Raw genomic sequence first — 27,145 nt, 5'->3', positions numbered from 1 at the left:
CTTAAATTAGCAGATGTTTAAATAAAACCATGATTATAGACATTTTCAAAACGTTCATAACAATATTTCGAAACTGTGCTTCCGTCGTTATCACGGTTATGAACAAAAATATTTTTCCAAAATTCATATGAAAGTCGCAAATTGCTAGCAATTTCAACAACTCCTTTTTTAAAAACAACATAACATTTCTTGAAAATGTAACTAATTGATCATTTAATGCCCAAGTGGGTTTCAGCGAGGAACACTAGATCTAGATTTTCTATATTTAAAAAAAAAGGGTCTTATTTTTTTTTATTTTTTCATTTTTTTAGACCACCCACTTCCCAGAAGATAATTTAAATGGAAAATAAATCACCACAAAACTCATTTAATAGAATAAAAGAGTGTCTCTAATTCTATCTTATAATTTTTTGAATAGTATATGATTGAACAACTTGTTTTAATGATATTAATAAAAGAAATTGAATATATGAGATACTGACTATCCTAACTCAGTATCTTTATACTACAAAATTTTAGGAATTAAGCTACAGGTGATTGTGATATGAGAGTAATAATACTGTAAATATTTCCACAACTGATAGAACAATGTTTCATCATAAACAAACAGATATTTATATAATAACATATAATATATATATAAATGAGTTGTAGCTAGCATACCACATACACACACACAAATGTATCCATAGCTTATGGTAATTAGAGTTTCACAAGAAGTGGTGATTGCTGTCATCAATTTGGTATAATTATTAGATTGTTGGATTGCTGTTTGCATGATAGCCTCAGTTATTGTTTTTTACAATACGAGAAAAGTGGTCCACTAAATTTTTTTTTGACGTACTACATGTAGCGGTAGGTGTATTTGTACGCTCATGCACATCCTGGTGTATGGTGGATTTGATGGATGTTAGGAATCATCAAGTTTAGATGAAATTGTGCTGTCGTTAACATCTTTTAAAGTTTGATCTAGGTCAACCTGTTCCTCAACTGTAGCATGTGTAGCATTATCAATCAGCTTGGCTAAGATTTGTATCAGAACAGGAAAGTGAGAATGAACAAAGGTCATGTACTTAGATCCCTGGACCCTGATTGTCCCGGTTGTAACAAAGAATGTTATGTTGAACTGCAATACTTGTTCCTTATCCAATATTTCGATGAGGAACAAGCATATATGTGTATAAGCAGTTACATTTATTTCATGTTTGAAGCGGTGCAAATATAGAATTTTACCAAAAAAGCATTGTAGCAAAGGGGAAGAATAATTGTGGTCTTGTGAAACTGGCATACTACGGGGTGAAAGGATCAACATTGAACTGGATAAAGGACTTTCTAAGCAGTAGAACCAAGTCAGTTGTTCTAGAAGGACATACATCATCTCCTTTAGATGTAATATCAGGAGTTCCACAAGGGACAGTCTTAGGTCCTCTACTATTCCTGACATATATCAATGACATGCCAGATTGTACATCATCAGATGTAAGGTTGTTTGCGGACGATAGCCTGGTGTACAGAAAAATGAAAAATTAGAAATCCTGATGATGCTGCAACTCTACAGAGAGACCTCAATGCTCTGGAAGAGTGGGAACACAAGTGGCAGATGTGTTTCCACCCTGCAAACAACATACACCTTGCACGGACACCAACTAGAAGTTGTTGATAGCGAAAAGTACCTTGGAGTGACCATTAGTCAAGACCTGCAGTGGAATAAGCACATTAATAACGGGAAAAGCAACCAGGACCCTCGGTTTTCTCCGCAGAAACCTGGGCCGATGCAAACCATCTGTTAAATTGCCTATTGTGCACTCACCAGACCATCGATTGAGTACGCTGCCACAGTGTGGGACCCCATCAAACCACCTTGATCAAAGACATCGACCGGGTACAGCGTAAAGCAGCACGATTTGTCTACAACCAGTACACAGACACTTCTCCAGGATGCGTCACTGGACTATTAGACCAACTCCAGTGGGATCCCCTACAGTATAGACGAATTAAACAGCAACTCGTACTATGCTACAAGATACAGAACCAACTAGTGGAGATACAACCAACTATCTACTACACATCTGGGGACAACAGAACAAGGGGTGGCCACATACTAAGACAGATAAGAGCTACTAAGGAAGTATACAAAAACTCCTTCTTCCCACGCTCTATAAGAAACTGGAACCTTCTGCCAGACACAGTAGCAGCTGCACCAACACTCGAGGAGTTCAGGGCCAGATTAGCCAGTGTGCCCTGGACCCAGATGCAGCCTAACTAGACATCAGCTTGCCAAATTGTACAGTGTATATAGTTTTAATTATTTTGTTAATATTCACTTTTAATCAATGGAGAAGCCTCCTGTTAGTAAATCACTCAAATATGAGGTCAACTCCTTAACGGAAGAAGGAGGTCAGAAACGCAAAAATAATGGAGTTTAACAGAAAAGAAAAAAATAACGGACTTTGCAAAAAAGGGAGAGAGCTTTTGATGCCTTTTCTGAAATTCTCCAGACATAAAATCTTTTACAAAAGTTTATCCTACAACAGTTTAAAATGCCCGCGATTTCGCGAGTGTTCTGGTAATAATTTATTTTAGAAAATAAGACCTGCTGAATCTAAGGATATTGCAAACTTTATTTCCGCATCTGGGACAATATCCCTAACGCGCCTCCGATTGAGGTTGTAAACAAAAAATCTCTGTGTAGTGATATCGGACATGTTTCAATTTTTAACAAGTAACTGAGCTTAACCATTTGTGTTGATCTGGAAAGTATAGAACCTTAGAATAAAAATGGAGTTATTATATGTATTCAAAGTATTAAATTTTCAAAGAAATAATTGTGTGAAAAAAGGGACTTTTTACCATGAAGAGCCGCATCACGAAAATATTTTCGGGGTATACTAATTTACAGAAAAATGAATCACACTTCGTACCCCGAAAATTTAACCACATAAGTAAAATGTCTCACCTTCGAAACAAGCCATCATACATATTCAAGTTTACGATGTGGATTGAGCAACAGAAGAAAACGTTACCATTACCGCCTATGGAGAAACAATTACGCATATTGCCCCATCTGTACCTAATGCTCAAATGTATATAATTTTAAATGAAAACAAGAATCCGCCTACAGTTCTTTTTCTTTTCATAAACAAGAAACGCACGTGTTTTAAAGATGCTTAAAATATGCGTGGCTGCACTATTTCACATGCATTGTCTATTCAACTTCACTGGACGGAATTCAATGCAAATTTTCCGTTGTGTTCGCTACTGACGACAACACGGGACAATTTGTGAAATCAACCGTTTAGAATTGGGTAAAGCAAATGGTAAAAGTTAATCTCACAACAACAAAAAATACCATCTAGCAGCCTTATTCAGACCACAAGACTTTACCACCACCCAAAATTATTGTTTTTCATAAATCTTCGGTAGCCAGTCAGAAAATTGGTCAATATCCAGTCCAAGTCAATAATATTGATTATTGAATGGGTGTTTTTATAATGGCCCTGTTATATGTCCAAGGTCTGTAATAATACACCTTATCGTTATTTGTCCGCCTTTACTAGATATCACACAGGTTCCAATAAAAATTTGACGTAATAACACAAAATATCTGACGCCACAATGGAAAAGTGATTGTTGTACATGCGTCAAAAGTTCAAGCGGCACGGTCAGCCGGGATTAGCGATAAGGTGTATGGTAGAAGAAATTTGTAATGGCCAGAGGCAACGCCGAGGGCCATTAAAGACATTCGAGGCCATTATTACTGACCGAGGACACATAACTGGGCCATTATAAAAACTCCGATTTCTTAATACATTTATTAACCAACTGAACAAAAGTGTAACTATGTGTTGCTGCCAATTTGATGTACGCTCTACTCTTTTAATGACAGGTTAGTTTGAAAAAAACAATTTGTACTTCACATCATAAAGCTTTTAATATACCAAATATCCAAGATATTAAGTTAACAGAAGTTATGTGTTGAAAAACAGGATGAGCAGTGATCCCTATATTTGAAAATCGGAGGCCATGTTAAATTTATCAGTATATTTGATATAAACACTGTTTTTCTGTAATGGCCCTATTTTTCTGTAATGTCACCTGTTTTTCTGTAATGGCCATATATTAATGCCCAGTTTGTCTGTTACAGTATTAAGCCCAGTTAGGGTTTATAATAAACAATAATTTTTGGCAATAATGTACTTAGTTGGCCAATAATAAATCTTGATTTATATTGACAGTGAAACGTTTTCAGTATTGCACATGCTGATTTATCCGTATTATGGCTTATTTGCTCATATCATTTAATAAAAGAACATATATATTAGACAAGAACTGGAATCGTTTTGTGACGAAGATGAATTTCACATGCAAAGAACTACAAACAGATTTATAAAGTAGTCCAAACGCTTGAATGATAAACAAGATCCTGATTTTGAGACTGAATAAATGTAAACAATGATTACGCGTACGGCTGTGTGTGCAACCATTTGTTTTAAAACATCATATCCATGCAAGGCAAAGAGACGAATCTTGAAATTAAAAATTCGTTTTCCCGTAAGTTAATAAACAACCATTGTTTTTTTAAAATAGTGTTCAGTAAAAAAACTTTTGCCAAAAGATTACACAAATGAATTAAAGATATAATGCAAATGGTCAATGTACTATTAAAAATAAAACATGTATAAAACGTAACTTGAAATTACGATGTAACATTTTGAAAATACATCGACTGCATGAGATATTAATGTTGCGGGAAATGGCATGCAACGTTAACACAACTGATCAACATGAACTGCTGATAGACACTGGGGAAATCAATAATGATCAATAATTGGTCAAATTTTCTGGTAGTGATTGACAGGTATGAATAAATGGTGAGGCTCTTGTTGGGACGGAATTTAGAAAAATAGGAAGTTGTAAGCTTATTTTCAATGGAATTGCAAGAATCGAACACTTATAACCTTTACAGATAAACGTAATGAAGTGTATTTTTGTTTTTTTTTCTTTTATAGAAATAACTTCCTTCTCTGATTGTCGATCCGAACGGCAGTCAGAATCCTTGTATTAAATATGTCGCGATCGTTTAATTTTCTCCATCATTCTGATTGATTATAGATTATAACGCATTATAACAGTGTAATACAACCAATCAGCGTCAACAATACAAATGTTCCAAAAATGAAGAAAATTATTTCAATTGACCCAGGGCAATCTATATCCAGAGTTGCCGGTCCATATTCCCCCCTATACGGAGAGTAGGGCTCGATAACTCTGGATAGAGATTGGACCTAGGGTGACGAAGGAGTGTGCAACGGAGGAACTCCTGGTTTTCCGCATCTTCGCTAGCCAAGGGTTACGATCCAATTCCCTAGAGAAGGGAAGTGGATCGTAACCCTTGGCTACCGAAGATGGGTTTTCCGAGGATGTCAATAAATAGGCTAAAAATCAAAGACGAGATCGTTTTTCAAAGTATATTTTAATAGAAGCTAAGCAAAAATAGTGTGCAACATCAAAGATATGAGATGACGATATAAGGTTTTAGCCTCATCAGGCGTTTGTACTACATCAAAGTCTTCAATGATCAGTCCTGTAACCAAGGATACCAATTGCCTAAACTCATGTGAAACTCCACGGTGAAGCGTTTGTTCTGTGTATTGATCTGCAATATCATCTAATACAGTGTCACCACAGGGCAGTGCAAACGATTGGTCCAATTTTCCGTAAATGATAGGCTGGAAATACATGACATTAGGAATCCCATAACATTGTTCCGCGAATCCTTGCTGACGGATTCGATGGGTGTTCCACATTTCTTCGAACTGGTTTAAATGCAACTGAATGATAGGCAAAAAACAAAATCGAACACATTCTAAATGTAAAGGGTCAGTATTATTTAAGATTCCCTCTTCTACAAGACTGTTAAATAAATTTTTCCAGAAAATTGTAAAATTTCGCATTAAGAAACTCCATAACATCTCTATCCTCTGGTTTGCAGTTGACCGACCAACTGATACACTATGAACTCCAGCCGAAGGATCACGGTGGCGATATCGTAAGGCCATTTGGATTCTGTGAAGAAGAACATTTTCAGTTCCCGCGTCTGTCCTAACTGATCTTGGCACACGCGTGTACTTCTTTAAGTGTTCCACGAAGTAACGAGCAACGTACCGTGGATTCTTGTTGGTATGACTGGCGGTGAGCCACATGATTTTTCTGGAAAAGCCATCAATACAACCATGTATTGAAGTGCCGAAAGGCTTAAGTTTGTCATACCCATCCACGTGAAGACAATCATTAGGTCCTCTGTTGTTATAGGATCTTCTAATAAGCCGTCTTCGTCTTCTAGCATTGACACCGTCAGTGTCAATTACACTCAAAGCAATTCTGACTGTCTCTTGGGTTGCACGCACACCGTATAATGTATTTAGCAATCTCCACATTGTGCGATATCCCACTTGGTCGTATCCAAAACGTCGCAGGTCAACAATTTTACGTACAATATCAGGCAAAAGATTTTCAACACCTCTTCTTCTCAAATTTAATCTCCTCAAAATTCTTTTCAGAGTTCTCTTGCTTATCATCACATTGTGCAGAAACAGCAGGCAACCCAGTATTTCATCTTGCGTGTATAACTGGCTGAAATAGTACTCAATAAGTTCGTCTAATGTCGCTCCATCTTGTGGTTGTGGAATAATGGCATTCACTGTTGTTGCACATACACAAAACAAAACAATCTGAAAAACAAACCTAGGATATTTAGATACAAAGTTATGTCATAGCCAGAGAAAATACAATCCCTGTGTATCATTTGTGTACTTTTTGGGTTTTTTTTAGATGTTGGTTTGTCTTTTGTTTGTTTGCTCGAATTAACCGATTCACGTCTATACTTACGGCCTTTGCTCTTTCACAAATACGAGATATTTCAGAAAGTGTTTGAGACATTTTTATCCTTTGCCGGGGTATTTTCCAGACGTACATGCATTTTTACCGGCATATGTTTTTCCCGGTCTTTGTATGTTTTACCCTTCACCGAGATGCTGTCACTCGTGCGTTTATAATGTAACATCATTCGGTAGATTTATCAATAGATACATCATCGAAAGGAGTGGTATTTGTGAAAATTACAAATCGCGGGGCGGTGAAATTTCACGAGCCTGAAAGGCGAGGAATATTTATAGACCCAAGATTTGTATTTTTTGCAATTGACACTCCTTCCTATGATACATGTATATCGTTTTAATTACACTGAATATCATCCACTGAATATCATTAAAACGCACAAATGACCAAAAGTCAAATCCCTTGATAAATTCGTAACAAGCGTCTAAGTGAAGGGTTGTTACAGCAAGGCATTTAGAAGAGTCGGTTTTGATATGTATTTTGTCCTAACCGAATGGGGATTCCTCGTTATTACCGTAAATGTATTTGGCCAAGGCATTTGTGGGGCATCCGGGGTGATATTGTTCCATTTTATGTATAGTTTTGCACTTTTTTATACTATGAGGCTTGAGCGAATCAGGTGAGCGTGTGATCTAATTAGTATGTTTTATTTTCTATTTTCTATTGCATTGTATATATTGTTTTTGGACGGTTAACTTTCTGGTAATAAAACCTGTCACGGCCTGGCTAGGGAATTGGGTAGGCTAATGCTCACATTAATCTGTACCGATACAGGCTCCAAATGTCCTCCTTTCTACGCCATAACTCATGGTGGTGCTCCTGATAAAGGAGGCTCATACGAGACAAGAAGAAAAAGGGTAAACTTAGGTAATTATTAATGACAAATACCTCGGTGATATCAAAATCGCTGCAAATTTCCCTTTTTTTGGCCGCTCAATGCATTTAAATCGGGACATATAGTTGGACCCCCCTTTTTAAAATGGCTGGATCCGACCCTGAATTAAGCAGATAACATTTTGGTCAGGGTATTTGTGCAACTGTACTAGTCTTGAGACGCAATTTCTCTCGCACGATGACTCGGTAGAGTTTTTCACAAGTTTACCATACAAATAAAAAAAACACCACATAGGATGTCGATGTCGGACAGTAACCAAAATCTTTCTCTACTTATGTCCCGTGTATGTAAAGTATAATATTGAATAGACCACTTGTTGCAATGGCATTCGGTCGGATGGACCAGGTTATTCCAATATACCAGATCATACCCCCATCGAGTGGAGGCATAATATGTTCAATATGAATGAAAAGCTTGTAAGTTTTTCATATGAAGCCAGAGTTACCTGTTGACTTTCACTTCGTGTGTTTTCTTTAGTTTTACAGTATATTTTTGTAATTTGTTCATTTAATTGATTTTTGAATGTCAAACTAGAAGTGATCAACTTTGATTCTACTTACCATTTTAATCATGTGAATATCCATTATCAGGTCACATAGTTTGGCGTCTTCCGAAATAAAAGCTTCGTCGAATTGAAATGCTGCTTCACTTCCAAGAATGGATGCGTGGTAATATTTCGCTGTATATATACACCATAACAGTTAACTTGCCTTAGTTATGCCATATTAAAAATAAAGCTTTTAAATTTATACATTTTAGATAAATATAAAAAATAAAATGACTTAACTAAGTTGGATTTATCTATCATAAGTTAGTAAATGAACTTAATTAAAACAATTTAAAACAGTATAATTGATGAAATCTCCTTAATTAAGTTTCCTTAACATTAAAGTGTTTTATTTAATGCAACTTAATAAATTCTAAAAAATAAAGATATTTAACTTAACATCCATAAAATTAGTAAGAATTAATATTGCCATAAATAAAGGAGTTAAATCTCTTATAAGTGAGTAAATTATCTAAATTAAAACAATTTAATGCATTATAGTACATTATATTGTATTAATTAAGTTTTCTTAAGCATTGTTAACAAATTAATATAAGGCCCCTATACGCTTCCGTAAAAAATATCATGCAATAATAATAAATTGCCTTTTTTTCTTCGATATATTGTTTTATAAAGCAACAAATTGTTTTAAATTAAGGCGAGTAACGGGAAAGTTTTCAGCTAAATCGAGATAAATATGGCACGATTTTAACCTGTTCATTTTCATTTTGATTTTGGAAGGATCAGGTCGCCATCACATTTGAGCATTTTATTTCAAGCAAATGGAGGTAAGATAAGAAACAATTTATTAAATGATATCTCGCCGCGATATAGCCTTGTTGTGCTCATGTGGCGTTAAACAAACAACAATCAATCAATCAATCATTAAGTTATTGTTGTAAAAAAACTTCTATAAAAAGGCTTTTCCACGTGTCTGCCGTAGTATACACACGTTAGGGGAATTTTGTTTTTGATGCAAAAAAAAACACAACCCTTTTTCTCCAGCTGTGAAAGTAAAATGGTCGCCTCATAAAATAATCAGGTTTAACTATAAATTAACATAGGGTGTCACGAAATTTACGTTGGAGAGAGCCAGTCGAGTTCTGATTTTTTTAATTCACAGTTGCGGCAAAATAAGATCCTTTGATGTTTTAATACTGAGTCACTACGAGTTCATTTGAACTATATAGACCCCCTCCCCCTATATAAAGTTCCAATGACTGTTCTTGTGACTCTTGTTACTTCGAAGTGTTCAGCGAGAAAAAAAATCTCGTGCAGTACTGAAAAAATGACGGGGAAGATTAATTATAATTGTTCGGTTAATATAAAAAAGAAGATGTGGTGTAATTGCCAATGAGACAACTCTTCACAAGAGACCAAATGACACAGAAATTAACAACTATTATAGGTCACCGTACGGCCTTTAACAATGGGCAAAGCCCCTACCGCAATGTTTTTGTGTGTGCAATAAACAGTACAAAGACGACAAATTTTGTCAACTGTTTTCTGTTCTTTAGTCAGGTTGTTGTCTCTTTAGCACATTCCCAATTTCCATTCTCAAATTTAGTAAACAAAAATTTCCCTCTATGATCTATCCTTATTTTCCATATTTTTTTTACAATAAATACTGACATGACGTATTGTTAACTTCGTATTAAAAATAAGCTGTTTTAGTCCGCCATACCAGGAATAAATAAATGACTGTCTAATCATGTTGAACATTACAGCCATCGGATTTGACTATGTTCGTTCAATCAAAAACTTTGATTACCTTTCTTGCTAGCTGAAGCGTAACATCGTTCTTAGGTTTACCTTTACTACCCTAATTTGAGAGTGGACTAATCAATTTATCGTCTTTTGGACTAAACTACTTCAAAATAAGGGTAATAAAGGTAAACCTTATAAGCTAATAACGACTTTACGCTTCAGCTAGCAAGGTTGCTAACAAAAGATTTTGTTTGAACCTGTACATACTCAAGTCCGATTGCTGTAATGTCTGTATTATAAGCTAGTTTAAAAAATGAGGGAAATTTGATGTCACACGCCAAGCTGACAAACTATGGCACTTTATAATGTGATTAAATCTTTTGATCTGTTCTTGTATTTTACAGGTCAGCTTAGAGATCCCTTGCAATTACTGTAAGTATAATATGTGTATGAACAGAGATGTGGTAACGTTATATCATCGTATATGGCAAGCAGTTCTCGTCAAAACTATGTTTAAAACATTTTTCGAAAAATTAACACACTGAGAATTAAAAAAAACCACAGATTAAAAAACCTGAAAACACACACTAAGAATAAAAACATACACATTGAGATATCAAAAAGACGCACTGAGATTACAAAAATATAAATAACACACAGTGAGCTTTGAAAATTACACACTGAGACTTCAAAAATTACACAATGAGATTGATGTACATGTTGTGTGCAAGTTGTAAAAAGTAAAATAACAAAAAATCCGAATTCCAAGGACAATTCTAAAGAGAAAGTCCTTATTATCACATGGCAAAAACAAGGGGATGGCTCAAACACATCAAACGAATGGAGAGCAACTGTCATATTCCTGACTTGGTACAGGCATTTTATAATGTAAAAAATTGTGGATTAAACCTGTTTTTAAAGTTTTAAATACATACAGATGCATTAGAACTCTCGAGTTTCCTAATAATGTCAATTAAAGATACAGGAGATTTAGGGAAATTCTTCACATCTTTACTAATCGTAACTTAAACAGACCTTGGACTGCTGATGACATAAACTTAATCGAAATAACAATTTGAGCCATGAACTCAGGCTACAAATTAAAAGCGAGTTATGTCTCCTAGTTGTTTAAGATTGTAATAGATACAGATTAGATATGCAAATTAGATCTGTGCGCAGAAAAAGTGCGCACAAATCTCATTGTGTAATTTTCAATTCTCAGGATGTGTTTTTCAGTTTATTTCATCTCAGTAATTTTCTTTCTAATTCTCAGTGTGTAAATTTTTCGAAAAATGGTTTAAACATACTGAGTTTTGACGTGAACGGCTTGCAATAAACGTGGCAATTATGGGTATCCCATACCTTGTTTCCATATCAAACGTGGAATATTAGTAAAATTAATTAACATGAAAAATATACATAATTAATTTATCAATATCTAAAATTGGTGAATGTTGCATACTCATTTCTGAGTAATTTACCTTTGAACCATGGTCTCCAATCATTGGAGTTTTTTAACATAAAGTGTCTTGAAACTTTATGTGAGTCACTGAGTGGCTTGATATATATTTCAGTGCAGATATCTAGCTTCTACTTCTTTTAAAAACAGCGACAAAAAGACTGAAGTCAACATCATTGGAGGTTTTATTATGTTATATTTTCCATTTGTAAACTCAGTTAAAATGTCAAAATATATCTATAACTTTTGAAGCTATTGATACATTTTAATTTTGTTTTAATTTATAAAATGGCAAATATAACAAAACAACGCTCTTCGTTCTTCACCTGAGCACTCGTACATATAGAATAAAAGTATATTAGATTCTTGAAAAAATAAGTATGACATTTATAAAATATAGGTGTTTGCAATAATTCACTTGTTTAATATTTTCAGCTAGTCTATTAGACCTTCCTGAAGAATTAGTGATAATGGTACTTAGTTATATTCCTGTGTCGGAGTTACTTTATACAGTCTGTAAAATATGCAGAGGTCTAAAGGATGTTGTGCGAAAAATGCAAAGCTTGTGGACTATTGTAGAATTTGACGATTCCTATACTATAGACATTGCAATGATGGAAATGATCGTGAAAAATAATCAGCTTGTATGTCTCAATCTAAGTAACCAAAATATTACTTTTGGGTCACACAGATTTACCAAATTGATGCTAAAGCTTACTCCTTCTATTCAAGAATTGTATGTAGCAGAAACACCGCTAAACAATCTTGCATTTGTAATGTCCTTGCGAAATTTAACCACCCTTGATATAAGTGGGACATCAATAAATGATAACCAAGTAGTAATATTGTCACATGCTTCACAACTGAGACACCTTTATATTTCATTCACTAAGGTTACTGCTGCAACCATTGCAGATTTGTCTCGAAATTTCAAATTTCTTGTCATTTTTGATGCATGCCAAATTTATTTTATGTTTACTGATATTTGTTTGATTGTATCATCATGTGAGCAACTTAGATTTTTACATGTTTCATTCTTTTCACAGTTTGACATAGATCAAGCTGTTCAGTATGTAAATCAACAGCTTTCAATTGAAAGACAATTGAAGCTGACTGTATTTTAAGTTATATATTGTCGCATATATAGGGTATGAACTTTAAGTTTATATATGTACAGTGTATAGACATATTTTGACAACAAATAAGTAAAACTACGCCACTACTCGGTTCAAGTAGAAAAATATGTTTTTTATGACGTTTTTAGACACATATCTTCTTGCACCAGTTGATACAAGTTTATCTTTTAAAACGTATCAACCCTATGTTCTTACTTCAAATCCTAGCATTTAGTGCTGGTCGTTTTGTCCTAAAACTGCAAATACAGATACTTGAATGGTTCAAACAATATTTTTATGTTTACCAAAATACTAAAATCATATGATATGAATCAAATATCATTTTTTGCATTTATATTTTTTTTTATTGTCGAAGTTCAAATTATTTGAAAATATTTTTATATGGGTATTTATCTGTGGTCACTACGATAAAGATATATATGTGTATAGTGCATATATCTTAAATGTGTTGCATCAAATTTGGAGAGAGGAAATCTCTTATTTTTTAATTTTATTAACAAAAATGCATTGTTTGAAAGAATTCACGGCAATTTTTGAAAGCGTGAAATAAATTATGAAAGTGCTGCTCAGAGTAGGATTGGGAATGATAATCTAAAATTCAGATTTTCAAGATATTGTTTCTCCTTTATTAGTTACAACTGCATTTACTGGTAGTATTAAACTTCAGGGATTTTTTCTATATGTTTGTAAGATGTATGTAGATATGTTTGCTAAATTTGTAAATAAACCAAAAAGGTAACTTCCATGTTCGTTGGCTCATATTTTGTTTTCTGCAAAAAAAGTTGTGAATTTGCGAGATCTGCAACATATTCAGAAAATAGTAATGTAGAAGGAACTGATAAATTAACAAGGTCATAACGAAAGTATTTAAGTACGTGCAGTTGCGTCAACAAAAAGTCATCATGAAATGTACAATACAATATGAACCCCTAATTTAAATAGAATGAAAAGTTGAACTTAAAACTGGCTTTATTCTCAATCTGTGACCTCCAACATGCTTGCCTCATTATAAGCATGTTTTAGTTACGATTTTGCTTTTGAAGTATATAACCGTTTACTTTTTTTTCAGAACATATTATAAAATGGCTGACACTGTAAATCCTTTGCGTTACCCAGGTGACACTGCTTCAACGGATGAGTTAGTTGCTTATTATTTTACTTCTTCATATACGGCTAAAGAAATAGCTGGATTTTTACTTTTCGTTCATAATAAATTTGTTAGTGTTAAGACAGTCTACAGAATGATGAAAAGACTTCGACTGAGAAGATATGGTGCAGAGAGTCCATTGATTAATATCGTTCAAAAGATAATTCAACTGCACAAACAAGGATACTCTAATATTGGATATAGAGCAATGTGGAAAATACTTAATTCTTGCTGTGGCATCAATGCTACTCAGGAAACGGTGAGAATTGCACTGAAAGCTATACATTATGATGGTGTAGTTGCAAGATCTCGACGTCGACTTGTGCGAAGAAGATATTGTAATCTAGGACCAAATTTTTGTATTCACATAGATGGATATGATAAACTCAAACCCTTTGGAATATCAGTGCATGGAGCAATCGATGGCTTTTCTCGAAAAATCATTTGGCTAACTGCAAGTCATACGAATAAAAACCCACGTAATGTTGCGCTTCATTTTGTAGAATTCCTTAGACAATCCAAGCGTGTTCCACGATTGGTTCGGTCAGATGCTGGTACGGAGAACGTTATTATAAGGTCGATACAAATAGCGTTACGTGCAGTTCACAATGATAACATGTCAGGGTACAGAAGTTTTTCTGAGGGGCGATCAACTGGGAATCAAAGGATTGAGATGCTGTGGAGTTTTCTGTGTCCTTACTTCACCACATTCTGGAGAAATATGTTTAAAGACATGATAGATAACGGAGAGCTCAATAACACAAATCCAGTTCATCTAGAGTGTGTACGTTTTTGTTTCCTGCCAGTTATACAACAACATTTAGATATTTTCAAAAATATGTGGAATAGTCATAGAATTCGGTCACAACGTCAAGTTGATCAAAACTATGGCGTCCCGGATGTTATGTACAACCAGCCACTACTTTATGACGCTGTCGACTATTCCTATGACATACCATGTGACGAAAGTATCTTTGATGACATTACTAGGCTCTACACCAAACCAATGCTGCCCAGAGGCTGTTCAGAAGAGTTCTGTCAATTCATCCAGCAAATTACAAGTGTGAATCTGGATGATTTCAACGTCGTGGACACACCACAGGAAGCAAAAACACTATTTTGTATGCTTACTTCTGTTCTCCCTTGAGATACGAATCATAAACCTTTACTATTTTGAAAAAAAAGTGTTTATGAAAGCTGTGTTTTGCTAGGTTTTTGATTATTGATTTTAGTTTATTTCTCATCAACGTGTGAAAATGTTCGAGATATATATGAATTCATGGGTATCGACTTTTATTATTCTATCAGAAATCAGTTTATTTTGGAAAATTGTTAACCAACCCACATTTCTGTTTTCAATAGTGAAGAATTAAGTAAACTTATATTATCGTTATGAAAATTATTTGTTATTTGCCGCTGTAAGTAAAACAGCAATCAATTTAATAAAGACATATAAATATATAACAAAACAGTTATCGTTATGCCACAGACCGTGATGACGACAGCCTAATACATTCCATAATGTACAAATTGTTATATAATTAAACAATATACTAGGTGTCTAAATCGCTCATTCGATGAATCTCTGTTATTGGGCTGTGAAATTGAGGCCAAGATAAGGTCACACTTTAACGATTTCCGGTAATCTAACTTTACTCATAGGAGCCTGAATCGCTAACCTGGTTTTAATAGCTATATATATATATATATATATATATATATATATATATATATATATATATCAATTTGCAGGAATTGACCGAAAAGCAACAAGAGTGGACACACTTATATTTGTCGCCTGTTCTAATATTCTCATTTTAATTTATGTTGATAATACAAAAAAGATTTTTTTCTTCAAGCATTACTTTAAATTAACATGTAAGTGATAAATGTAATGCATTAAAGTCGAACTAAACCCTTTCACACAGACATGTAGGCTTTACAATCATTCCTAACATCGAATTCCGTTAGCATATTGCTAAAATTTTCTCAGAAACAAACCTCATAGAAAAAAATGAACCATGAAATGATGTCAAGGTAAAATGACACATGCCGGACAGATTGGTACACCCTACAATTATTAAATACGCCATACATAGTTTGACTATCCTAAAGTATCTGAAAAACAGACCAATTCAAAGAAATCCAACATTGGCATATGAACCATGAACGTAAGGTAAAAGTTCGACGAAACAAAAATATTAATTTTAAATTACCCATTTAGGTTGCAAAATCCCGGCAATTTTCCCAGGAGTAACGAGAGTTATTGCCTGTTTTATGTATACTAACAGCATTACATTTTTATCCTATTAAGTATGCAAAAACAGCGTTAAAAATACACAATTCCAATACTTGAAATTCAGCTGATTGGTTGATCTGTCGTGATCCCAAAGATTCACAAAGATACATATAAATACATTTCCTCCGCTGAAATGTAACTCCTCAGTGAAGCTATTGTAAAGGTAATATATTAATGTTGACGTAATCTTCAATATCAAATGACGCTGAAACTGTATACCAAGAGAAGAGAAGACAATGAAATGGTTAAAAAAAACATGAATGAGACTTCGTAGACTTGAACCATTGTGCACCTCTTATTGGATCTGCTTATCCTTCCGGAGCACCTGAGATCACCCCCAGTTTTTGGTGGGGTTCGTGTGTCTCAATCTTTATTTTTCTATGCTGTGTCTGCTTCTTTTTTAACCATGGCTTTGTCAGTTTTTTTTTTTTTTTTAATTAATTATGAGATTCAACGTCCCTTTGGTATCTCTTGCCACTCTTTTTCTTATTTCGTTTTAGTTCAATATAATTTTTGGGATTTCTATTTAAAAAACATGGACTTTGCCATTGCCTAAAAATGAGGGTACCAATGTTGTATCCGCAACTTCTCCTGAACCACTTAATATTATTTGATAAAACTTTCTCAGATTCTTCATGATGTAATGCTATTGAGCACCTCCTATTTTGTTTTTGCTCAAAATAATTTTTGGGTTTTCCCCTGCAAAACCATAGACTTTTCATTTGTCCAAAAAACAATCAATACCCAGGGATTCTTACATAAGGTGTAATTAAGAGTAAAATTCAAATCGGAAAGTCCCTAATCAAATAGCAAAATAATAAGCTAAAACACATTAAATGAATGGATACCACCTGTCATATTCCTGAATTGGTACAGGCATTTTCTTATGTAGAAAATGGTGTGAACTAAACCTGGTTTTATAGCTTGCTTAACCTCCCACTTGTATGACAGTCGCATGAAATTACATTATATTGATAACGATGTGTGATCAAAACAAACAGAGATAAAAGAAAAAAATGTCCAAAATAGGGGTACAGCAGTCATTATTGTGTTATAATCTTAATCACTATAAAAACAAACAACTATGTCATCAAAGAAGCGGGAAAAGACATACAGACACAGCACACCAGCAAAAAAGACAAGCATACAAATTTCACCAAAGCACAACAACACTATATGACGGGATGTATAAGTACCGAGCCACGTCAAATGGCCATTATCAAAAATTAACTAAACAGTGAAGGTAACAATACACAGTTAGAAGATTAGTTTCGCATTTTGGCCATGTGTAAGCATAAAAGATTTTGTACAATAAAATTGAATTTAGATAGTTGAAGAATAATATAGCCTTCCAATATAAAAAAGAATATATGGTGTAATTGCCAATGAGACAACTCTTCACAAGAGACCAAATGACACAGAAATTAACAACTATTTGTCACCGTACGGCCTTCAACAATGAGCAAATCCCATACATCATAGTCAGCTATAAACGGTCCTGGAATGACAAATGTAAAAAATTCAAACGAGAAAACTAACGACCTACAAATAAATGTACAAGAAACATATATGTAACACAGCAACCAACGACAACCACTGAATTACAGGCTCCTGACTTAAGACAGGAACATACATACATAATGTGGCGGCGTTAAATATGTTAGCGGGATCCCAACCCTCTCCCGAACCTGGGACAGTGGTGTAACAGTACAAATAAAAATCAGTTGACAAAGGCTTAACTCGTCAGATGGATACACATAGAAAAAACAAAAAAAGAGTGATAGTAAAATTGAGAATGGAAATGGGGAATGTGTCAAAGAGACAACAACCCGCCCAAACAAAAAACAACAGCAGAAGGTCACCAACAGGTCTTCAATGTAGCGAGAAATTCCCGCACCCGGAGGCGTCCTTCAGCTGGCCCCTAAACAAATATATACTGGTCCAGTGATAATGAACGCCATACTAATTTCCAAATTGTACACAAGTAACTAAAATTAAAATAATACAAGACTAACAAAGGCCAGAGGCTCCTGACTTGGGACAGGCGCAAAAATGCGGCGGGGTTAAATGTGGCTGGGCACTTATACATCCCAAAAACAAAAAGGCCATTAGTAAAGATCTGAGAGTACTCACAGTAACTGACAGTAGGTTTATATGTCTAGAATGTTTTAGCATGTTTTATATGCTATTTTGATTTTCACATCCGTACCGCCCATAGGTCCGGAAATTACTGTAGTATTTTTCAACAAAAATTTGACCCTCGATCTTTTCAATTCAATTTTATGTAAAAACGGGGAAAAAGGTATAGTTTTTTTTTACACGTCTGTGAATAAATGTCTATAGTTTCAGGAAAGGTATCACTAAATAATGGATTGAAATTCAACTTTGAACCACACTTTGGAGACTTGTTCATCCCCTTTTTGCAATATTTTGTATTAAATAGATGTAGATTGTTGCCATAGTATCACCAAAAAGAGATTACATTTCACCATTATAACTATGCATAAGAATAATAGTTACGCTAGGTCATCCAACAGAAACGGTTGAAAATGTATATCTAAGCGAAAAAAGTACATTATTTCACGAACGTTACATATAGTTGATACAGGGTAAACAGAATAAAAGTGATATTTTTGCAATATTCGTGCATAAAACATTTTAAAAAACATTGTTATCATTGTTTCAAACTGCAAAGAAAAAAATGTAAAAATTAGAAAACTTTGAAATCTGCTATCCGCTTACAATTGCATTGGGTTACATCTGGTCACCTTATACACATATATATATATATATATATATATATAAACAAGTCTAAATTGAAAACAACGTTCAAACCTATGATTGCGTTGGATAAAAACCGCAATTTTTATACGTGTGCATGTAAAACAATTTCTTGGTAGAGGGGTCTAAATACAGCACAAACAACATTTTCCAAAAGACCAAAAAAGTGAGAAAGAATATTTTAACAAAACGCATTTGACTAGCAGGTCGAACAACTGATGTTCTTAAACTCTGCTGACTGCCATTGGCGATTTCCAAATAAACGGATCACCAGGTGTTACAAAATGGATCTTATTATTAATTTATTATCAAACAGAAAACAACAAACTTGCGGAAAAGATGGTATACCGCAAACATAAGGTGCAAAAATTTGTACACCATATCCGGATTTAGACAATTGATGTCTCTTCAGTGATGTTAGGAATCGAAACGGTATTTGGAAGGCCATAAAACTTACCTCAATTTAGGATAGACTCTTGAATTTTGAAAGAGTCAAAATAGGATGAACGGATCATATAAACCCGAAGGCAAATATAATACAAGCCCAAACGAAAAAATATAAACAAGTCTAAATTGAAAACAACGTTCAAACCTATTTATATATATATATATATACTTTGGTAATCTGTGGTCACCTTACACATATATAGACTTTAGTTAAATCTGGTCATCTAACACAGCTATAGTTTGGGGATACCTCTCGTCAAATTATACAGATATATACCTGGGTTATCTCTAATCACCGTACACAGATATACTCATGGTAACATCTGGTCACCTTACACTGATAAAAGACATGGGTTACGTTTGGTCACCTTACACAGATAAACACATGATAACACCTCACAGAGATATAGTCTTGGGTTACCTCTGTTTACTGCACACAGATATAGACATGGGTAACATCTGGTCACCTTACAGTAATATAGACTTGGGTTATCTCTGTAACCTTACACATAGATAGTCCTGGGTTATCTCTGGTCACAAAACACATATATAGTCTTGCTTTACCTCTGGTCACCTTACAAATATATATAGTCTTGGGTTACCTCTTGTCACCGTACACATATATAGACTTGGGTTATCTCTTGTCACCATACACATATATCAGTCTTAGATGACCTGTGGTCATCTTACACATATATAGACTTGGGTTACCTCTGGTTACAGATATAAGTCTTGAGTGACCTTTGCCCACCGTACACATATATCAGTCTTTGGTGACCTTTGGTGACCTGTGGTCACCTAACACAAATATAGTCTTGGGTTACCTCTGGTCAGCGTACCAAGATGACCAGAGGTCACTCAGTTTATATATGTGTAAGGTACATATGAACGGTGACTAGACGTTACCTAGTATTTATCTGTGTCTGTATCGAGATCTATGTAAGGTGACCATAGGCAACCCCATTCTATATCAGTGCAAGGTGACCAGATGTAACCAGTCTATATACATGTAAGGTTGCGATAGGTAACTTATGTCAATATCTCTGTAATGTGACCGGATACACCTCAAGTCTATATCTAGAAATGTGTAAGGTGGCCAGAGGTAACCAAGGGTGTGTTTGGATATACACCTGAGGCGGCCTATGGCCTTTATGGGTGTGTTTGGATATACACCTGAGGCGGCCTATGGTTACCAATAAGTACCTTTAGTTTGATATTTTATACACAAAATATCAAACCATAGGTACCTATGGGTAACCATAGGCCGCCTCAGGTGTATATCCAAACACCCTGTGTATAAAATATCCAACCATAGGTACCTATGGGTAACCATAGGCCGCCTCAGGCGTATATCCAAACACACCCCAAGTCTATATATATGTAAGGTGACCAGAGGTAACCACAGTCTATATCTATGAACGATATTTAAATCTGTGGGTGTGTTTGGATATACGCCTGAGGCGGCCTATGGTTACCCATTGGTACCTATGGTTTGATATTTTATACACAAAATATCAAACCATAGGTATATATGGGTAACCATAGGCCGCCTCAGGTTTATATCCAAACACACCCTGTGTAAGGTGACCAGAGGTCACCCAAGTCTAAATAAGTGTAAGGTGACCAGAAGTAATCCTTCTATATATATGTTAGATGACCATTGGTCACCCAAATCTATATACAAATAAGGAGACCACAAGTAATCAAGGTCTATATCGGTGTAATGTGACCAGATTGAATCCAAGTCTATACTTGTGTCTTTATCTAGATACGTGTTAGGTGACAAGAGGTAACCAGGTCTTTATATGTGTATGTTGACCAGAGGTAACCAAGTCTATATATGTGTAAGGTGACCAGAGGTTACCACAGTCTATTTCTATGAACCGTGACCAGAGGTTAACCTAGTATATATCTGATTCTTTAACTAGATCTGTGTAAGGTGACCAGAGGTGACCAAAGTCTATACTTGTGTTAGGTGACCAGAGGTAACCCAAGTCTATACTTGTGTAAGGTTACCTGATGTAACCATAGTCGATATACATGTAAGGTGACCAGGGCTAACTAAGTATATATATGTTAAAGGTGATCAGAGGTAACCCTTGTATATATCTGTGTAAGGTGACCACAGGTAACCTAAGTATATATCTGTATTGAGTAACCAGGGTTTATCTTATTTTATATATGTATCACTTAACCAGATTTTGATAAGATGTTTTGATATAAGACCAGACATAACAATATATCGTCTGTTTCTGTGTCAGATGCCCAGATGTTGCCAGTCCCCCCCCCTTTATTGTTAAGTTAAATGGTTGTTTTAAAATAATTTGCTGTTTATATGATGAAATTAAAGAAAATAAATATATAGCTGTGTAAGGTGGCCAGAGGTAACCATAGTCTGTATGTGTTAGTTGACGCTTTGTAATCAATACTTTGAAACATCATTTGGTTATACCTTTCTCGTATGATAAAATGGTTATCGTTTAAAGGGATATACAGACATTGACTGGTTATCTGTTATCTCCAAACACCGATTATTTTTTACATTGCCCTTGCTAATACACCGATATTGACATCGGTTACCTCTGGTCACCTTACGGCAGAATTCTATTTTTAGAACCTTAATATTACTACGCAAATAGCACTTTTTCAGAGGTGACCTGTGGGCACCTTTCAGCGTAACTATTATACACGTGTATAACTATTGGAAATCTATGGACGATGCTCTTTCCATAAATATACTTAACGATTGAATGTTTCTATTTGTAAATGCATTGGATTGTAAAATGCGTATATTTTGTATGAAGCACGCTTCCTTCTATAAAAATGTGCGCACGGTCAACGCTTTTACAACTCTATAGAACTACTAAAAAAAGCATTCAATACTTCTTATTACATTTTTTTTGCTCGGATCATGAAAGTACAATTTCTATCAGGTTCTTTCTTTTATTTATCTGTGCACTTTATTGTGGAAGCCAATAGCCTACATATACATTCATGTGGAAGGTCATGACATCATGAATGTTACATTTCATTTTGAAATGAAGGTTAATTTCAGAATAATTATAAAAAAAGAAGATTTTGGTGTAATTTCCAATGAGACAACTCTTCACAAGAGACCAAATGACACAGAAATTAACAACTATAGGTCACCGTACGGCCTTCAACCATGAGCAAGCCCATACCGCATAGCCTGTCAGCTATAAAAACACGAGATTGCTGTTTGCTGATCAAATTAACGTATTATAATGAAATACCAGAACACACCCACGACTTCGCGGGCATTCTATCACATGAATAATTTTAGCGCATATCTGTGTATTATGAACATTCATATTACTATAAATATAAAGTGTATTTGCTTTTTACTTTCAATTCTCAGTTTACTAATCGATCTACGGCGGTCATTGATACATTTCACAGACCCTGTCTATTTAATTAACTCTGTGACCGCCGTGGAAATGATATCAGATAGAAAATACACTTTATTCGTAGTATATACATGTATGTTCAAAGTATACTCCCTGGAGGTAACCGTAGCCAGTGCCTATTCCATAACGGTCAACCATCTCGTGATGGCGTCCGTAAAACTTACGAAGAGATGACCTCAACTTCACCACTTGGAACCCTTGATTTAATAGTTTCCTTGTTAGCAGCAACCCTCTATCAAGAAAATCATGATAGGAAACACCAGCCCTGGACTAGCGTATCAACTGGGAGATATATACTCCGTACGCAGGTGCTGCTGGAATGTTGCTACATAGAAATGGAAAGTTCACAATTGGAAAGCTGAAATCATCTCTTTTATCGTAAAGTTTTGTTTTCAACCGACCCTCATTGTTAATTTCTAGATGTAAGTCAAGATATGAGGCAGACTTTACTGTATCTGTTGTATCCTTTATCTCAAGTTCAATGGGATAGATGCGTCCAACATAGTCACCAAATTTTGAATTATTTAGTGAGAGAACATCATCTATATAGCGGAAAGTAAAGTTGAAGGATACAGCTAACTTCTTTTCTTTCTTCTTAATGTGCGGCTGCATGACTATAAGGCGATGTGTGACATCTTTAAATGACCTTTGTGTAACCTTAACCTTCTACATCATGGTCAAATAATAACCTCTTAATAAAGTAATATATAGAGACCTTATGTTTTAGTCATCTAAATAAGTGTTCTCTAGTTGTAGTAAATATTTATCACTTCCTGAAAGTTGACGTTTACGGATTAATAACTCCTACAAGGGTTATCATAGAACCGGGCCCAAATAAAGATTGTAAAGCTTAAAAAGAAAGGTCTCCTCAATTTTCCTTTATATGCAATTGTTTGAGATTTTTCCAAATAACTCGAGTTTCCCACCTATTTTGGGGAAAATAAGGATCTCAGAATTTACTGTTTGTCACTTGCTTAACCACAATATTTTCAATATTTTCTCAGAATCTTTTATAAAGAAAATACCATACCCCTGTCCCCCCTTAAAGTAAGATGGTCGGTCTTTTAATACATTGTTACTTGGATGGTGAATTGTCTCAATGGCACTCATACCACATCTTCTTTTTATGAAAAAAGGTCAAGGATTAATGACACATGTCAGACTTATGTGAACTAGTGGAGCATCTGTATACCAAATATTAAAGACCATGCCTCATACTTCACGAGATATGGACCTTAGCAATAAAATTAGATGCAACAGTTATACCACCATCGTCAGTAAAACAGTCCTATGTATTGTAGGCGAGACATAAACCATTGTACTATCAACTGAATGGGGACTTTAGTTTAATTCAGTATTAATACCCTGTCAAGTGAAAGAAATACATACATATTAAATAAAATTACACAAATAATATCTTTATTATCGTGGTCTCAAAACAATAAAATAAATGACAATTTCTCCTTGCACTAAGGGGAGTTTTTCTTTTAAAAACTCAAAAAAGTCAAAGCATTAACAGAGAACAATATAAAATATTGCAAAAATGTCTTTCAATACATGAATAAACTTCTAATTTAAAAAAGAAACCAGAAATGATCCCCTAAACATTTTAAAACATTTTTTCATTCAGAGACTGCTTGAGGAGCAATAACATTAACTTACAAATAGAAACTTGACATGAATATTGGTAGATATCAAAACCTAGTGTACAATTGTTTTAGATTTTAATTTTATATATACCAACTGTCAATCTAATTGTCTTATGCTCATCAGGAACAAAACATTCATTAAACCAAAATGTGTGGTTGTTATGATACACAGCTTTAAATAAATTTTTGATAACTGTTCAGACATTTTATTGGGTCTTACAAGTTCAAACTAATATTTGAAACATAACCATGTGTGAAATATAGATAAGGATGGTTTAATATTGGTAAATAGCATTATACTATCTAATAATTATGCAAAATATAATGTATTAGTTTAAAAAGTTATGTGAAAAAAGTCCAAAATCGAAGAGGTACATATATAATGAATCTGATGAAAAATGAAATTTAGATGAAAGTGACATGTCAAAATAAACGGTCAGTGAATATGTTGTGCAAATGAATTAGTTAAATATCATTAATATTCTTAAAACAACTAATAACAAGAGGCTCTCAAGAGCCTGTATCGCTCACCTGTAAATTTTGGCTTAAATCTTTCATCAATGATTATTTTTGAATTTCAATATATATCAATGAGTGCTTAAAATTGACACATAACAGTTTGTATCTTTCATATTGTATTCAATTTTAAGCAAAAAACTGCATTTGACCCCTATGTTTTATTTTTAGCCACAGCGGCCATGTTTGTAGAAAGATCAAAATTTCGGATATAATTTATAAACTAGATACTCTAAGGAACATTCATTTTAAGTTTGGAAGCATTTGGCCCAGTAGTTTCAGAGAAGATGATTTTAAAATGTTCACAAATAAGATGAACAAATTGTGTAAAATTGTCTTTAAAGGGCAACAACTCCTTAAGGGGTCAATTGACAATTTTGGTCAAATTACTTTTTGGTAGATTTTACTTTGCTGAACATTTTTGCTGTTACAGTTTATCTTTATCTTCAATAATATTCAAGATAATGACCAAAAACTGCAAAATTTCATTAAAATGACCAATTATTAAAAGTGGCAGCAACCCAACAATGGGTTGTTTGATTATTCTGAAAATTTCAGGGCTGATAGATCTGGACCTATTGAACATTTATACCCGTGACAAATTTGCTCTAAATGCTAAGTTTTTGAGATATAAGCCAAAAACTGCATTTGACCCCTATGTTCTATTTTTAGCCATGGCGGCCATGTTTGTTCATGGATCAAAACTTCGGATACAATTAATTAACTAGATACTCCAAGGAACATTCAATTAAAGTTGGAAGTATTTGGCCCAGTAGTTTCACAGGAGAAGATCTTTGAAATAGTTTACAACTGACGACCACAGACAACGATGGACCACGACGGACGACGACTGACGCCAAGTGATGGCATAAGCTCACATGGCCCTTTGGGCCAGGAGAGCTAAAATACCTGACAGACAAGGACCCATCTTTTGGCCCCTCGAAATACCCCTAAATAGACCCCAATACACAAACGAAGCTCCCCTAGACATATTAGTCTAACATTTTATGGGCAAAAACAATAAGTCATCAAACTTTGTTTGGGAGACTAAGATATTAATAAAGAATATCTCCTGATATGTTATACTAGATAAATTACCTAGAAATTAATCATATACAAATAAGAAGCCTTTTAAAATCAACAAAATAAGTTTAAAGGTGTTTTGTTTAAAATGAATACAAAAGCCTTTGTATTTGGTATGAGGAAAAATATGACAATCAAATTTGAAGTTATGGACTGGTAAAAATTTCTCAAGGCATGGGACTGGTGCAAAATTAAAATGAGCTATAATAAAAGTTGAAGTCCCATGGTTATACAGATGAAAAAATGTTGATGTCCCATTCTTTTTTGCAACAAAAAAACTTGGTGTTCCATGTTAATTCATAAAGTATATCAAAGATGTCTTTTGCTCCAGACAGCATACATCATTCAAATAAAACTGACATGTGATGTGATGACAGTGCTGTTAAAATGTGTTGCAAAATTGTTTAAGACAGCCATGTTTAACAGGTTAAGTAACTTCATATTTTGTAAGGATTAATGAAACTCCAAGTTAATTTTAAAAAGTTATAGAAATTTTTAAAGGTAACAATCTGAATTATAAAGTCTGAACTGAAAACTGTACCTTTTTTTTAATCTATCAATTAAAACATTGATGTCAAGTTTTATTTGAAAAAGTTATAGAAATTCTTTAAGGTGACCATCTGTATTTAGTCTGTATTGAAAATTGTTGCTTTTCTTAACCATTTATTAAAACCTTATAGGTTTGACAGTATTTGACAAAATACTAAATAACTTTGTTATTTGTAAGAACAGTATATAATTAAGATAATAATCAAGTTTATGAAAATCAAAGTTGATTTGACAAAGTTATGGATTTTTTTACAGGTGACCATCTGTATTTAGTCCATACTAATTTTGTTTTAGATTTTTAACTATTTATCAAAACATTATAGGTTTGACAGTAATTAAACAAATATTAAATAACTTTGTTACTTGTAAGAACAGTATATGATAAAGATAACTTTCAAGTTTAATGAAAATCAAAGTTGATTTGACAAAGTTATTGATTTTTTAAAGGTGACCATCTGTATTTAGTCTGTAATGAAAATTTAAGCTTTTTTAGCTATTTATTAAAGCCTTATAGTTTTGACAGTAATTAACCAAATACTAAATAACTTTATAATTTGTAAGAAACAATCAAATTTTATGAAAGTCAAATTTAATTTGACAAAGTT

At 34.1% G+C, this 27,145-nt stretch overlaps 1 protein-coding gene across 1 annotated transcript in view; it reads left to right on the top strand.

The window, feature by feature from the left end:
* The window catches only part of LOC143071015 (uncharacterized), an 87,912-nt gene that overhangs the window by 10,634 nt on the left and 50,133 nt on the right, over window positions 1-27,145 (top strand). The gene's annotated exons all lie outside the window — the stretch shown is intronic.

This window comes from Mytilus galloprovincialis, chromosome 1, assembly GCF_965363235.1.
Source record: "Mytilus galloprovincialis chromosome 1, xbMytGall1.hap1.1, whole genome shotgun sequence".
Classification (NCBI taxonomy): Eukaryota; Metazoa; Mollusca; class Bivalvia; order Mytilida; family Mytilidae; genus Mytilus; species Mytilus galloprovincialis.
Note: the sequence above shows the minus strand (reverse complement) of the source record. Positions and strands in the feature narration are given on the sequence as shown.